A 14,110-nucleotide genomic window follows, 5' to 3' on the forward strand; every position below is an offset into this window, starting at 1 on the left:
AGTCAGATTTTTGCTGAAATTGTGACCCCGGGGCTGAAGGATTTTTTCAAAAAAAATATTTTCCGCTGGTTAAGTTGTCGAGGGCTGATTTCTTCTCCTGTGACAAAAAGCCTTCTGTTTCGACTGCCAAAGCTTTCAGGGGAGCATTTATAAGCGTTTGGCACCATTATTGAGTGAAATGCCAAAAGTCAGATTTTTGCTGAAATTGTGACCCCGGGGCTTAGGGATTTTTTCAAAAAATTATTTTCCGCGGGTTAAGTTGTCGAAGGCTGCTTTCTTCTCCTGTGACAAAAAGCCTTCTGTTTTGACTGCCAAAGCTTTCAGGGGAGCACTTGCAAGCGTTTGGCACCATTTTTGAGTGAATTGCCAAAAGTCAGATTTTTGCTGAAATTGTGACCCCGGGGCTGAAGGATTTTTTCAAAAAAAAAATTGTCCGCCGGTTAAGTTGTCGAGGGCTGATTTCTTCTCCTGTGACAAAAAGCCTTCTGTTTCGACTGCCAAAGCTTTCAGGGGAGCATTTGGCTCCATTTTTGAGTGAATTGCCAAAAGTCAGAGTTTTGCTGAAACTGTGACCCCGGGGCTTAGGGATTTTTTAAAAAAATTATTTTCCGCCAATTAAGTTGCTGAGGGCTGATTTCTTTTCCCGTGACAAAAAGCCTTCTCTTTCGACTGCCAAAGCTTTCAGGGGAGCATTTGCAAGCGCTTGGCTCCATTTTTGAGTGAATTGCCAAAAGTCAGATTTTTCCTGAAATTGTGACCCCGGGTGTCAGGGAACTGCCATCGGAGGAACAGGTGGTGGAGGGGCTCAGGGAGGCTGGGAGAGACTCAACAGCTGAAGCAGGAACCAGCCGGGGGAGGAGTGCATCTCTGAGGGAATGCGAGCAGGAGGGAGGGCTCAGAGACGCTTCCAGCAAGAACAGTGGGGAGGTATCTGAAGCTCCCATAGGGAGACCCACGCCTCGCCGGAAACTGTCACGCCGTGAGTCCAGAAGACGTGTTTCCGTTAAGGAGCTTTTATGCTGGAAACGATTCCGAAAGCAACCACTGTCAGAATCTGCAAGTGACTAAAGCAGCCATGTCTGAGGGGCTCCGTCACAGACAGAGGTTTGTGAACGTGCACAGACTCTGAGGGACTACGCTTTTACGCACAAGCAGCTCATCATCCCATCACACCGGGGCTTAGGGATTTTTTCCAAAAAAAAATTGTCCGCCGGTTAAGTTGTCGAGGGTCGATGTCTTTTCCTGTGACAAAAAGCCTTCTGTTTCGACGACAAAAGCTTTGAGAGGAGCATTTGCAAGCGCTTGGCACCATTTTTGAGTGAATTGCCAAAAGTCAGATTTTTGCTGAAATTGTGACCCCGGGGCTTAGGGATTTTTTCAAAAAATTATTTTCCGCTGGTTAAGTTGTCGAGGGCTGATTTCTTCTCCTGTGACAAAAAGCCTTCTGTTTCGACTGCCAAAGCTTTCAGGGGAGCACTTGCAAGCGTTTGGCACCATTTTTGAGTGAATTGCCAAAAGTCAGAGTTTTGCGGAAATTGTGACCCCGGGGCTTAGGGATTTTTTAAAAAATTATTTTCCGCCTGTTAAGTTGCTGAGGGTGGATGTCTTTTCCTGTGACAAAAAGCCTTCTGTTTTGACTGCCAAACCTTTCAGGGGAGCATTTGCAAGAGTTTGGCACCATTTTTGAGTGAATTGCCAAAAGTCAGATTTTTGCTGAAATTGTGACCCCGGGGCTGAAGGATTTTTTCAAAAAAAAAATTGTCCGCCGGTTAAGTTGTCGAGGGCTGATTTCTTCTCCTGTGACAAAAAGCCTTCTGTTTCGACTGCCAAAGCTTTCAGGGGAGCATTTGGAAGTGCTTGGCTCCATTTTTGAGTGAATTGCCAAAAGTCAGATTTTTGCTGAAATTGTGACCCCGGGGCTTAGGGATTTTTTCCAAAAAAAAATTGTCCGCCGGTTAAGTTGTTGAGGGTCGATGTCTTTTCCTGTGACAAAAAGCCTTCTGTTTCGACGGCAAAAGCTTTGAGAGGAGCATTTGCAAGCATTTGGCTCCATTTTTGAGTGAATTGCCAAAAGTCAGATTTTTGCTGAAATTGTGACGCCGGGGCTTAGGGATTTTTTAAAAAAAATATTTTCCGCTGTTTAAGTTGTCGAGGGCTGTTTTCTTCTCCTGTGACAAAAAGCCTTCTGTTTTGACTGCCAAAGCTTTCAGGGGAGCACTTGCAAGCGTTTGGCACCATTTTTGAGTGAATTGCTAAAAGTCAGATTTTTGCTGAAATTGTGACCCCGGGCCTTAAGGATTTTTTCAAAAAAAAAAAAAATTTCCGCCGGTTAAATTGTTGAAGGCTGCTTTCTTCTCCTGTGACAAAAAGCCTTCTGTTTCGACTGCCAAAGCTTTCAGGGGAGCATTTGCAAGCGTTTGGCACCATTTTTGAGTGAATTGCTAAAAGTCAGATTTTTGCTGAAATTGTGACCCCGGGGCTTAGGGATTTTTTTAAAAAATATTTTTCGCCGGTTAAGTTGTCGAGGGCTGATTTCTTCTCCTGTGACAAAAAGCCTGTTTCGACTGCCAAAGCTTTCAGGGGAGCATTTGCAAGCGTTTGGCACCATTTTTGAATGAATTGCCAAAAGTCAGATTTTTGCTGAAATTGTGACCCCGGGGCTGAAGGATTTTTTCAAAAAAAATATTTTCCGCTGGTTAAGTTGTCGAGGGCTGATTTCTTCTCCTGTGACAAAAAGCCTTCTGTTTCGACTGCCAAAGCTTTCAGGGGAGCATTTATAAGCGTTTGGCACCATTATTGAGTGAAATGCCAAAAGTCAGATTTTTGCTGAAATTGTGACCCCGGGGCTTAGGGATTTTTTCAAAAAATTATTTTCCGCGGGTTAAGTTGTCGAAGGCTGCTTTCTTCTCCTGTGACAAAAAGCCTTCTGTTTTGACTGCCAAAGCTTTCAGGGGAGCACTTGCAAGCGTTTGGCACCATTTTTGAGTGAATTGCCAAAAGTCAGATTTTTGCTGAAATTGTGACCCCGGGGCTGAGGGATTTTTTCCAAAAAAAAATTGTCCGCCGGTTAAGTTGTCGAGGGTGGATGTCTTTTCCTGTGACAAAAAGCCTTCTGTTTCGACGGCCAAAGCTTTGAGAGGAGCATTTGCAAGCGTTTGGCACCATTTTTGAGTGAATTGCTAAAAGTCAGATTTTTGCTGAAATTGTGACCCCGGGCCTTAAGGATTTTTTCAAAAAAAAAAAAATTTCCGCCGGTTAAGTTGTTGAAGGCTGCTTTCTTCTCCTGTGACAAAAAGCCTTCTCTTTCGACTGCCAAAGCTTTCAGGGGAGCATTTGCAAGCGTTTGGCACCATTTTTGAGTGAATTGCTAAAAGTCAGATTTTTGCTGAAATTGTGACCCCGGGGCTTAGGGATTTTTTTAAAAAATATTTTTCGCCGGTTAAGTTGTCGAGGGCTGATTTCTTCTCCTGTGACAAAAAGCCTTCTGTTTCGACTGCCAAAGCTTTCAGGGGAGCATTTGCAAGCGTTTGGCACCATTTTTGAGTGAATTGCTAAAAGTCAGATTTTTGCTGAAATTGTGACCCCGGGGCTGAAGGATTTTTTCAAAAAAAAAAATTGTCCGCCGGTTAAGTTGTCGAGGGCTGATTTCTTCTCCTGTGACAAAAAGCCTTCTGTTTCGACTGCCAAAGCTTTCAGGGGAGCATTTGGCTCCATTTTTGAGTGAATTGCCAAAAGTCAGAGTTTTGCTGAAACTGTGACCCCGGGGCTTAGGGATTTTTTAAAAAAATTATTTTCCGCCAATTAAGTTGCTGAGGGCTGATTTCTTTTCCCGTGACAAAAAGCCTTCTCTTTCGACTGCCAAAGCTTTCAGGGGAGCATTTGCAAGCGCTTGGCTCCATTTTTGAGTGAATTGCCAAAAGTCAGATTTTTGCTGAAATTGTGACCCCGGGTGTCAGGGAACTGCCATCGGAGGAACAGGTGGTGGAGGGGCTCAGGGAGGCTGGGAGAGACTCAACAGCTGAAGCAGGAACCAGCCGGGGGAGGAGTGCATCTCTGAGGGAATGCGAGCAGGAGGGAGGGCTCAGAGACGCTTCCAGCAAGAACAGTGGGGAGGTATCTGAAGCTCCCATAGGGAGACCCACGCCTCGCCGGAAACTGTCACGCCGTGAGTCCAGAAGACGTGTTTCCGTTAAGGAGCTTTTATGCTGGAAACGATTCCGAAAGCAACCACTGTCAGAATCTGCAAGTGACTAGAGGAGCCATGTCTGAGGGGCTCCGTCACAGACAGAGGTTTGTGAACGTGCACAGACTCTGAGGGACTACGCTTTTACGCACAAGCAGCTCATCATCCCATCACACCGGGGCTTAGGGATTTTTTCCAAAAAAAAATTGTCCGCCGGTTAAGTTGTCGAGGGTCGATGTCTTTTCCTGTGACAAAAAGCCTTCTGTTTCGACGACAAAAGCTTTGAGAGGAGCATTTGCAAGCGTTTGGCACCATTTTTGAGTGAATTGCCAAAAGTCAGATTTTTGCTGAAATTGTGACCCCGGGGCTTAGGGATTTTTTCAAAAAATTATTTTCCGCTGGTTAAGTTGTCGAGGGCTGATTTCTTCTCCTGTGACAAAAAGCCTTCTGTTTCGACTGCCAAAGCTTTCAGGGGAGCACTTGCAAGCGTTTGGCACCATTTTTGAGTGAATTGCCAAAAGTCAGATTTTTCCTGAAATTGTGACCCCGGGGCTTGGGGATTTTTTCAAAAAAAAAGTTGTCCGCCGGTTAAGTTCTCGAGGGTGGATGTCTTTTCCTGTGACAAAAAGCCTTCTGTTTCGACTGCCAAAGCTTTCAGGGGAGCATTTGCAAGCGTTTGGCTCCATTTTTGAGTGAATTGCCAAAAGTCAGATTTTTGCTGAAATTGTGACCCCGGGGCTGAGGGATTTTTCCAAAAAAAAAATTGTCCGCCGGTTAAGTTGTCGAGGGTGGATGTCTTTTCCTGTGACAAAAAGCCTTCTGTTTCGACGGCAAAAGCTTTGAGAGGAGCATTTGCAAGCGCTTGGCACCATTTTTGAGTGAATTGCTAAAAGTCAGATTTTTGCTGAAATTGTGACCCCGGGGCTTAGGGATTTTTTCAAAAAAAAATTTTTCCTCCGCTTAAGTTGTTGAAGGCTGCTTTCTTCTCCTGTGACAAAAAGCCTTCTCTTTCGACTGCCAAAGCTTTCAGGGGAGCATTTGCAAGCATTTGGCTCCATTTTTGAGTGAATTGCCAAAAGTCAGATTTTTGCTGAAATTGTGACCCCGGGGCTTAGGGATTTTTTCAAAAAAAAAAAATTCCGCTGTTTAAGTTGTCGAGGACTGATTTCTTCTCCTGTGACAAAAAGCCTTCTGTTTCGACTGCCAAAGCTTTCAGGGGAGCATTTGCAAGCGCTTGGCTCCATTTTTGAGTGAATTGCCAAAAGTCAGATTTTTGCTGAAATTGTGACCCCGGGGCTTAGGGATTTTTTCAAAAAAAAAATTGTCCGCCGGTTAAGTTGTCGAGGGTGGATGTCTTTTCCTGTGACAAAAAGCCTTCTCTTTCGACTGCCAAAGCTTTCAGGGGAGCATTTGCAAGCATTTGGCTCCATTTTTGAGTGAATTGCCAAAAGTCAGATTTTTGCTGAAATTGTGACCCCGGGGCTTAGGGATTTTTTCAAAAAAGAAAATTCCGCTGTTTAAGTTGTCGAGGGCTGATTTCTTCTCCTGTGACAAAAAGCCTTCTGTTTTGACTGCCAAATTTTTCAGGGGAGCATTTGCAAGCGTTTGGCACCATTTTTGAGTGGATTGCCAAAAGTCAGATTTTTGCTGAAACTGTGACCCCGGGGCTTAGGGATTTTTTAAAAAAAAAAATTGTCCGCCGGTTAAGTTGTCGAGGGCTGATTTCTTCTCCTGTGACAAAAAGCCTTCTGTTTCGACTGCCAAAGCTTTCAGGGGAGTATTTGGCTCCATTTTTGAGTGAATTGCCAAAAGTCAGATTTTTGCTGAAATTGTGACCCCGGGGCTTAGGGATTTTTTTCAAAAAAATCTTTTTCCGCCGGTTAAGTTGTCGAGGGCTGATTTCTTCTCCTGTCACAAAAAGCCTTCTGTTTTGACTGCCAAAGCTTTCAGGGGAGCACTTGCAAGCATTTGGCACCATTTTTGAGTGAACTGCCAAAAGTCAGATTTTTGCTTAGGGATTTTTTCAAAAAAAAAATTGTCCGCCGGTTAAGTTGTCGAGGGTGGATGTCTTTTCCTGTGTAAATTGCCAGAAGTCAGATTTTTGCTGAAAGTGTGACCCAGCTTCGGGATTTTTTCAAAAAAATCTTTTTCCTCCGGATAAGTTCCTGAGGGCTGATTTCTTGTCCTGTGATAAAAAGCCTTCTGTTTCGACTGCCAAACCTTTCAGTGTAGCATTTGCAAATGTTTGGCACCATTTTTGAGTGAATTGCCAAAAGTCAGATTTTTGTTGACATTGTGACCTCTGGGCATAGGGATTTTCTCAAAAAAATAATATTTCGCCTGTTAAGTTGCTAACAATATAGGAGAAAAACACACGGAGTGAATTTTTCACAGCCCCACAGTTGTTGTTGTCTGTATTTATTGAATTATTTCAGCATGCAAAATAGGGCACGGATGTCAGGGTTGATGGGTCCAAGTAGGCATGATGGGAGCAGCAGTATTTGTTCTTTAAGTGCGTCTGCCACATTTACATGTGAGGAAGCCAGAAACTAGCAAACAAGCAACAGAATAAGAAATCTACCCACTACTGTCTGCATTGCTGACACACATCTAAAGCAGCAGGTAAGTTTTGGCACTTTGAAGTCACTGGTTTTTATTCACACAATGTTCCCAGTTGCGCCTCAGCTGTGTCATATCTACGGGAAACTGCCCAGAATAGACCCACATCGCATGTCATTCTGGCCTCCTTCGGGAGAAAGGGTGAAATATAAATTCAATAAATGAAATAATTATAAGTGAGTGTCCGGCTTGGGAACGTTCTTTGGAAGCCCAACATCTGACATGGCTTCCTTCTGAGAGCAGGAAGCTCCTTCAGCCAATCGGAAGCCGTCCCTTGCCCCCCCCCCCTTCTAGAACCCACCACTCTCAACCAACTCTCAACTGCCTCCCCCCCAACATTCAGACTCGCTTTAATAGCATAACTCTGCCCCACTACTGTGAACTGAGTTACTGAGTTACACTGCTATGGCTGACCTTCGCAAAGGTAAGAACCTGGAACCCCATAGGATTATAGAATTGTAGAGTTGGGAGGGACCCCAAGGGTCATCTAGACCAACCCCCAGCTAAAGCATCCATGGCAGATGGCCATCCCACCTCTGCTGAAGAACCTCCAAGGAAGGAGAGTCTACTGCCCACTGAGGGATTTCTTCCCACTGTCAAACAGCTCTTGCTGTCAGAAAGCTTTTCTTGAAGTTGAGTCAGAATCTCCTTATTGTAGCTTGAATCCACGGCTTCAGGTCCTGAGGGCCTCTGGAGCAGGAGAAAACAATCTTTCTCCTTCCTCCCTGTGACAGCCCTTGAGATATTGTCAGGGCTGCATGGTGTGGCTCTCATATCCATGTCCTGAGGGACAGAGAGCAAAACGCTTCTCTGTCCCCTTTCTCCACCCCATGCAGAATTGCAAGGGGTCAGTGCATCTGGCTGGTAAGGAGATGGTCAGAGTTTGGAGCCCAGCCAGGGCTGGCTGTGGGCAGGATATTTTCTGTTGTGAATTACCGTATTTTTCGCTCTATAGGACACACTTTTTCCCCTTCAAAAAAGAAGGGGAAATGTGTGTGCGTCCTATGGAGCGAAGAAGCCATAGCCCCGCGACCCTCTCCCAGCTGGAAAGGTGATGCGCGACTATGGCAGCAGCCTCTCCGCTGCGCCTTTCCGCTGCTCCCTGACCTGCTCTTTGGGGCTGGTGGTGGGCTTCCCCTGCCAGCCCCAAAGAGCAGGTCGAAAGGAACCTGAAGCCTGGAGAGTGAGAGGGGTCGGTGCACACCGACCCCTCTCGCTCTCCAGGTTTCCAAGGTAAGCCTCCTGAACGGCACCTTGTTTTATTGGCAGAAGTAAGGGGTTGCTGGAAAAATTACTAACTAGAGATGCAGAAAAGGGAGGCATGGGGAAGTCGGTGAAAGAGGGTAAATGAAAAGAGGGTTATGAACCTATACGTGTTTTATATGTTGTGTTTGTTTTTGTATTGCGTTGTGTATGTTTAAAAAAATTATGTTGGAAAACTAATAAAAATTTATATATATATATAAAAAAGAACGGCACCTTGTTTTAGAGTGGGGAAACAAGAGGGGGAAAATTCTCCCCCTCTCTGCGCAGCACCTCCTGCCGCTTCACTGAAGGGGCGCTGGGCAGAGAGGGGGAGAATTTTTTTTCTTGTTCTTCCCCCTCTAAAACAAGGTGCGTCCTATTGTCCGGTGCGTCCTATGGTGCGAAAAATACGGTACTGGTTGGTAACTTCCTCTGTTTTTATTTTCCTTTCTGTCTCACAGGTTCTCAGGCAGGAAGACATCAGCATAAACAAATCTCCCTGGAGATTGTGGTATGTTAATTCCTTGGGGAGCCTCTTCAGTGGGGCTGGCTGGTGGGTCTGGGCCTGGCCCCCTGGCCAGGTGGAAAGGGCCTTGCAGGGAGCGGCCTTCACCCTCCCACCTGCCCCCTAGGTCCCTCCGCTGGCTGACCGCCCCCTGGTGTGGCTGGGGGGAGAGAAAATATGGACGGCGATCTGCCCCAGAAGAAAATCTTTGGGGAGGGCCCACGGGACCCCTGTCCCCTAGAGTGGATGCCTTTGGCAGGAGAGTAAAATGTCCTTCTTCCTTTGCAGGGCCGTGGTTTGGAAGTGCCAGTCAGGGCTCGGGCCAGGCAGCAGCCCAGCGGTGCCACGTCCAAAACCAACATCAGCAGGTATGCTGTGCCCTTCTGTGGCAGGGGTGGGGCAGTCTGAGGATGGCACGGCCGGTGTGCTGGGCTATTGCCTCATAAGAAAAGGTTTTTAATAGAGGGTGAATTGAATGGGTGGAGGGTTGGAGGAGAGGCAGAAAGAAGAGCTCATTTGACCGTGGCTAGGTGGCGCGATCTGGACGGTTCTCCAGGGGCGCAAGATCACCCAGCTACGGCTCTGCGTACAGGAGGCCCTTGACATTTGAGAGCCCAAAGTTGGCCCTTGGTTGGGCACAGTTCCAGGTTGAAACCTGTGGAGGCCCCTAGGCAGTCAAAATATCCCTGGGCTCCTTGCAAATCATATCCTGATACATTTTTTATTTTAGCAACCAACAATAATTAATAGGCAAAATAAACAGTACTTATTCTGATCCGTTGTTGCCTGGCCCATAGGCCTGCTCTGTCCATTGAATAATCTGGCTCTGGTGGAGATCAATCCCAGAATTCTCCCTGTCTCCCCCAATCATACTAACTGAGCTTGTTTCTTCCTTAGGCGAGAGGCCGGCCAGAACAAAGGGGGAAAGGCTCCCAGCTCAGGTAAGTGGAAATGCCAACTGAGTGCCCCATATTTTAGGAATGCTTCCTTCCCTTGTCCCCCATCCTCATGCCCCAGACTGGGGCTAGCATGGCAGGGAGCCAGGCGCCTGCTCATGTTTCTTTTTTCTTTGCAGTGTGGGAGCCTTTCCCCAACACATATTTTGTTCTGGCAAAATCCCTGGAGAGGCGTGGCGAACATCAGGTACGAGGGCAGAGGGAATGAAGGGATCCTTGTGAAACATGTTTTGGGAGTCCCACCTGTGGCTTCCATTCTCATGCGATGTCCTTCTTCCTCCACAGGGCCACGCCTCCAGGGATGAGGCTCCAGCGCCGGCTCCCGGAATGAACCAAGCAACATCCCGGCGGTTCCCGGCTGTCGTCCCTCGCGGCGCGTCCCCACTGCCCCTCCCCCGTACGGGCATGGCTCCATCCCGACCCGGTTTGGCACAGAAGCAGCAGCCAAAGTTTCCTCCCATTAAAACAGCTTCTCAGCTGAGGGAGGAGACTTTGGCTGTTGCTTCTGTGCTAGGCCGGTCGGATGCCCGTACGGTGGAGAAGTGGGGAGCCCTTCTAAGATCAGGTAAGTGGAAATGCCCCCTTCTCAGGTCCCCCACCCTCCTGCCCCAGACTGGGGCTAGTGTGGCTGGGAGACAGGAGCCTTCTGATGTCTCTGTTTGTTTTGCAGCGAGGGATAAGTACAGCCGTGGAACCGCCGCATTCCTCCGGGAGGGACTGGAGCCCAGACGACGGCCTCTCGCCCCTGAGGTAATGGGACAGGGGGGAGGAGGGGGGCCTTAGGAAACACACAAGGAGGGCCTGCAGGATCAGGCCAAGGGGCCATCTGGTCCACCCTCCTCTTCTCCCAGGGGCCACCCAGATGCCACTGCGAAAGCAGTCAACAGGATTCGACCCCAAGAAGCAGTGCTTCAAAGATCCCTTCTTTCTTGCAGGATCTCGATCGTGCACCGCTGTGGCTGCTGCCCAAGCCTCCCCCCAAAAGACTAGGTAAGAGGAAGGGAACCTTTGCACGGGGCGAGGAGAAGGCTGGGGGCCTTCCTACAGGGGTTGCTTCACTACAGCTCCCATTGTCCTTGACGACTGTCCTTTCCCCCCTTCTTCTTTTTTTAATAAAAAAACACAGGTTGAGGCGAATTCCAGAGCGTTTGGATCTCAGCTGAAGGACTGGAAATCTTTATGCAGGAGATCATTTCCAACGCCTCTGATGCACTGGACAAGATCAGCTATGAGAGTCTGACAGATCCCTCAAAGCTGGAAAGTGGCAAAGAGCTGAAGATAGATATCATTCCCAATCCCCATGATCGCAGCCTCACCTTGGTGGACACCGGTATTGGCATGACAAAGGCAGACCTTATCAACATTCTGGGCACCATTGCGAAGTCTGGCACCAAATCCTTCATGGAAGCCTTGCAGGCTGGTGCAGACATCTCCATGATTGGACAGTTCGGTGTGGGCTTTTACTCTGCTTACCTTGTGGCTGAGAAGGTTGTGGTTATCACCAAGCACAACGATGATGAACAGTATGCCTGGGAGTCATCTGCAAGCAGCTGCTTCACTGTCAAAACTGACCATGGCGAACCCATTGTCCGTGGTACCAAAGTGATCTTGCACCTGAAGGAAGATCAGACTGAATACCTGGAGGAACGTTGCATCAAGGAAGTGGTGAAGAAGCACTCCCAGTTCATCGGCTACCCTATCACCCTCTATCTGGAGAAGGAGCGTGAGAAGGAAATCAGCGACGATGAGGCGGAAAAGGAAAAAGTGGAGAAGGAGGATGAAGAGGCAGCCCCCAAGGATGAGGAGAAGAAGCCCAAGATTGAAGATGTGGGCTCAGATGAAGAGGAGGAAGGTGGCAAGAGCAAGAAGAAGACCAAGAAGAACAAGGAAAAGTACATCGACCAGGAGGAACTGAACAAGACCAAGCCCATCTGGACTCGAAACCCTGATGACATCACTCAGGAGGAGTATGGCGAGTTCTACAAGAGCTTGACTAATGATTGGGAAGACCATCTGGCTGTTAAGCGCTTCTCTGTGGAGGGGCAGTTGGAATTCTGGGCGCTTCTCTTCATCCCACGCCGGGCCCCATTGACCTCTTTGAGAACAAGAAGAAAAAGAACAACATCAAGCTCTATGTGAGGCGTGTCTTCATTATGGACAGCTGTGATGAACTCATCCCTGAGTACCTGAACTTCATCCGGGGTGTAGTGGACTCTGAGGATCTGCCCCTGAACATCTCCCATGATATGCTGCAACAAAGCAAGATTCTCAAAGTGATTCGCAAGAACATCGTCAAGAAATGCCTGGAGCTTTTTGCAGAGCTGGTGGAGGACAAAGAAAACTACAAGAAGTTCTACAAGGCCTTCTCCAAAAATCTCAAGCTGGGGATCCATGAGGACTCTACCAACAGGAAACGCCTGTCAGAACTGTTGCGGTATCACACTTCCCACTCCGGCGACAAGATGAATTCCCTCTCCGAATATGTGTCCCGTATGAAGGAAAACCAGAAAAGCATCTCTTACATCACAGGTGAGAGCAAGGAGCAGGTGGCTAACTCTGCCTTTGTGGAGCAAGTGAGGAAAAGTGGTTTTGAGGTGGTGTACATGACAGAGCCCATTGATGAGTAGAGCGTCCAGCAGCTGAAGGAATTTGATGGCAAGACCTTGGTGTCCATCACCAAAGAAGGGCTGGAGCTGCCAGAGGATGAGGACAAGAAGAAGAAGATGGAGGAAAGCAAAGCCAAGTTTGAGAACCTTTGCAAACTCATGAAGGAAATCCTGGAGAAGAAAGTTGACAAGGTGACGGTCTCAAACAGGCTGGTCTCCTGGCCCTGCTGTATTGTCACCAGCACCTATGGCTGGACCGCCAACGTGGAACGTATCATGAAGGCCCAGGCCTTGCGAGACAACTCCACCACGGGCTACATGATGGCCAAGAAGCACCTGGAGATCAATCCTGACCACCCCATTGTAGAGACGCTGCGTCAGAAGGCCGAGGCAGACAAGAATGACAAGGCCCTCAAGGACCTTGTGGTGCTGCTCTTGGAGACAGCACTGCTTTCCTCTGGCTTCTCCTTGGAGGACCCACAGACTCACTCCAACCGTATCTCTAGGATGATCAAGCTGGGACTCGGGATTGAGGAAGATGAGGTTGGTGCTGAAGAGCCTAGTGCCGCTGTCTCTGAAGATATTCCCCCTCTGGAAGGAGACGAGGATGCCTCACGCATGGAGGAGGTGGACTAAAGAGACCTCCCCCTCTGTCTTGCCCCCATCCATTCCCTGCACCATCGCCTTGCTCAGGAAGACTGGCTCCGGCAGGGCTCTGGCAGGCCTTCGTAAGCAGTCTCTCACTACCTTCCTGTACAATTGGTAGCCAGTGTGACAAGGGGTCTCCACACCTATCTGATCTGTCTTTCTGCTGCTCTAGGGGAAAGGGACCGGCCCACTGGTTTTAGGTTTTCCCTCCCCGCATGCGGGTTTTATCCTTTGTCTTCTGGGCCACCAAGCATCCATCCTACCATAGCTGAGGTGAACACAGTGAATGTCCTCCCCACTAATAGAGCAGTGAGTTGACTCCTTGCCTCCCTCCCTCACTGCTGCCCTTTGTCCTCAGAGAGCAGGGACTTGTACTCTTGTTGGCTGTTTGTATTTGGTTTTGTTTTACTGGAATTAAAATAACAAAGAATGTGGTTTACCTTGATGAAAACAAGGCACATTAAATGCTTCCATATATTACTTTCGTTCTGTGTTTACTGTCAGTACAAATGTCTTGTAATTGTCGCCTGTGGCTTCTAAAAGCAGGCCCTCCAACATTTCTCCAGTGAGAATAGGGATCTCCCATTCCATAATGATAATTTTACTATTTATACCCTACCCATCTGATTGGGTTGCCCCAGCCACTCTGGGCAGCTTCCAACATATATAAAAACATAATAAAACATTAAACTTTTTTTTAAAAAAAAAAAAACCTTCCCTATACAGGATTGTCTTCAGACAGCTCGGGGGTTGGATAACTCCATAACCTCCAACATCTCTCCAATGAAAATAGAGACGTATTAAGGAAAAGTGGGGCATTGTGGGATCAAATCAGAAACTGAGACGGCTTCTCCAAATTAAGGATTTGCCTGGAAAATAGGGACACTTGGAGGGTCTGTAAAAGCCATCAGCCTGTAGCAGCAGCCACACCCCAGGAAAGGCTTTGACCAGCCAGCTAAAGCAAGTGAGGGTAACCAATGGTTCTCAAACCCTCAGAGAGTTAATACAGAGACAGGCTCTGGTGGATTGAGCAGAGGAGACCAATTGTGGTTCCAGTGGTCTGCAGGTACTGTACAGGGATGTGAGGGGCAGAGGGGGTTTGTCGGCCTGGCAAGGCAGCCCATCTCAGAGACAAAAAACCTTGATTTTAAATCTCCACTGCATGCATGTATGTGTGTTGCATATATGATGGAAATCTTTAAACGGCTCCCAATACTGGTGTTGCCTCAAATCTAGTTTTATTTTTTTAGGGAGACGTGTCTCAAATTAGTTCTATGCCTCCTACTGATGTGGGTGGTGCTGTGGTCTAAAACCACTGGGACTCTTGGGATTGCCGATCAGAAGGTTG

At 47.8% G+C, this 14,110-nt stretch overlaps 1 long non-coding RNA gene and 1 pseudogene across 1 annotated transcript; both read left to right on the plus strand.

The window, feature by feature from the left end:
- Window positions 1-8,470: 8,470 nt before the first annotated feature.
- LOC144325032 (uncharacterized) lies at window positions 8,471-9,472 on the plus strand. The gene is made up of 3 exons (XR_013390317.1): window positions 8,471-8,558; window positions 8,841-8,920; window positions 9,450-9,472. It is a non-coding gene; the product is annotated as an uncharacterized LOC144325032 (long non-coding RNA).
- A 1,173-nt stretch (window positions 9,473-10,645) lies between these two features.
- LOC144325162 (heat shock protein HSP 90-beta pseudogene) lies at window positions 10,646-13,196 on the plus strand (annotated as a pseudogene).
- Window positions 13,197-14,110: the final 914 nt, after the last annotated feature.

This window comes from Podarcis muralis, chromosome 13, assembly GCF_964188315.1.
Source record: "Podarcis muralis chromosome 13, rPodMur119.hap1.1, whole genome shotgun sequence".
NCBI classification, from domain to species: domain Eukaryota; kingdom Metazoa; phylum Chordata; class Lepidosauria; order Squamata; family Lacertidae; genus Podarcis; species Podarcis muralis.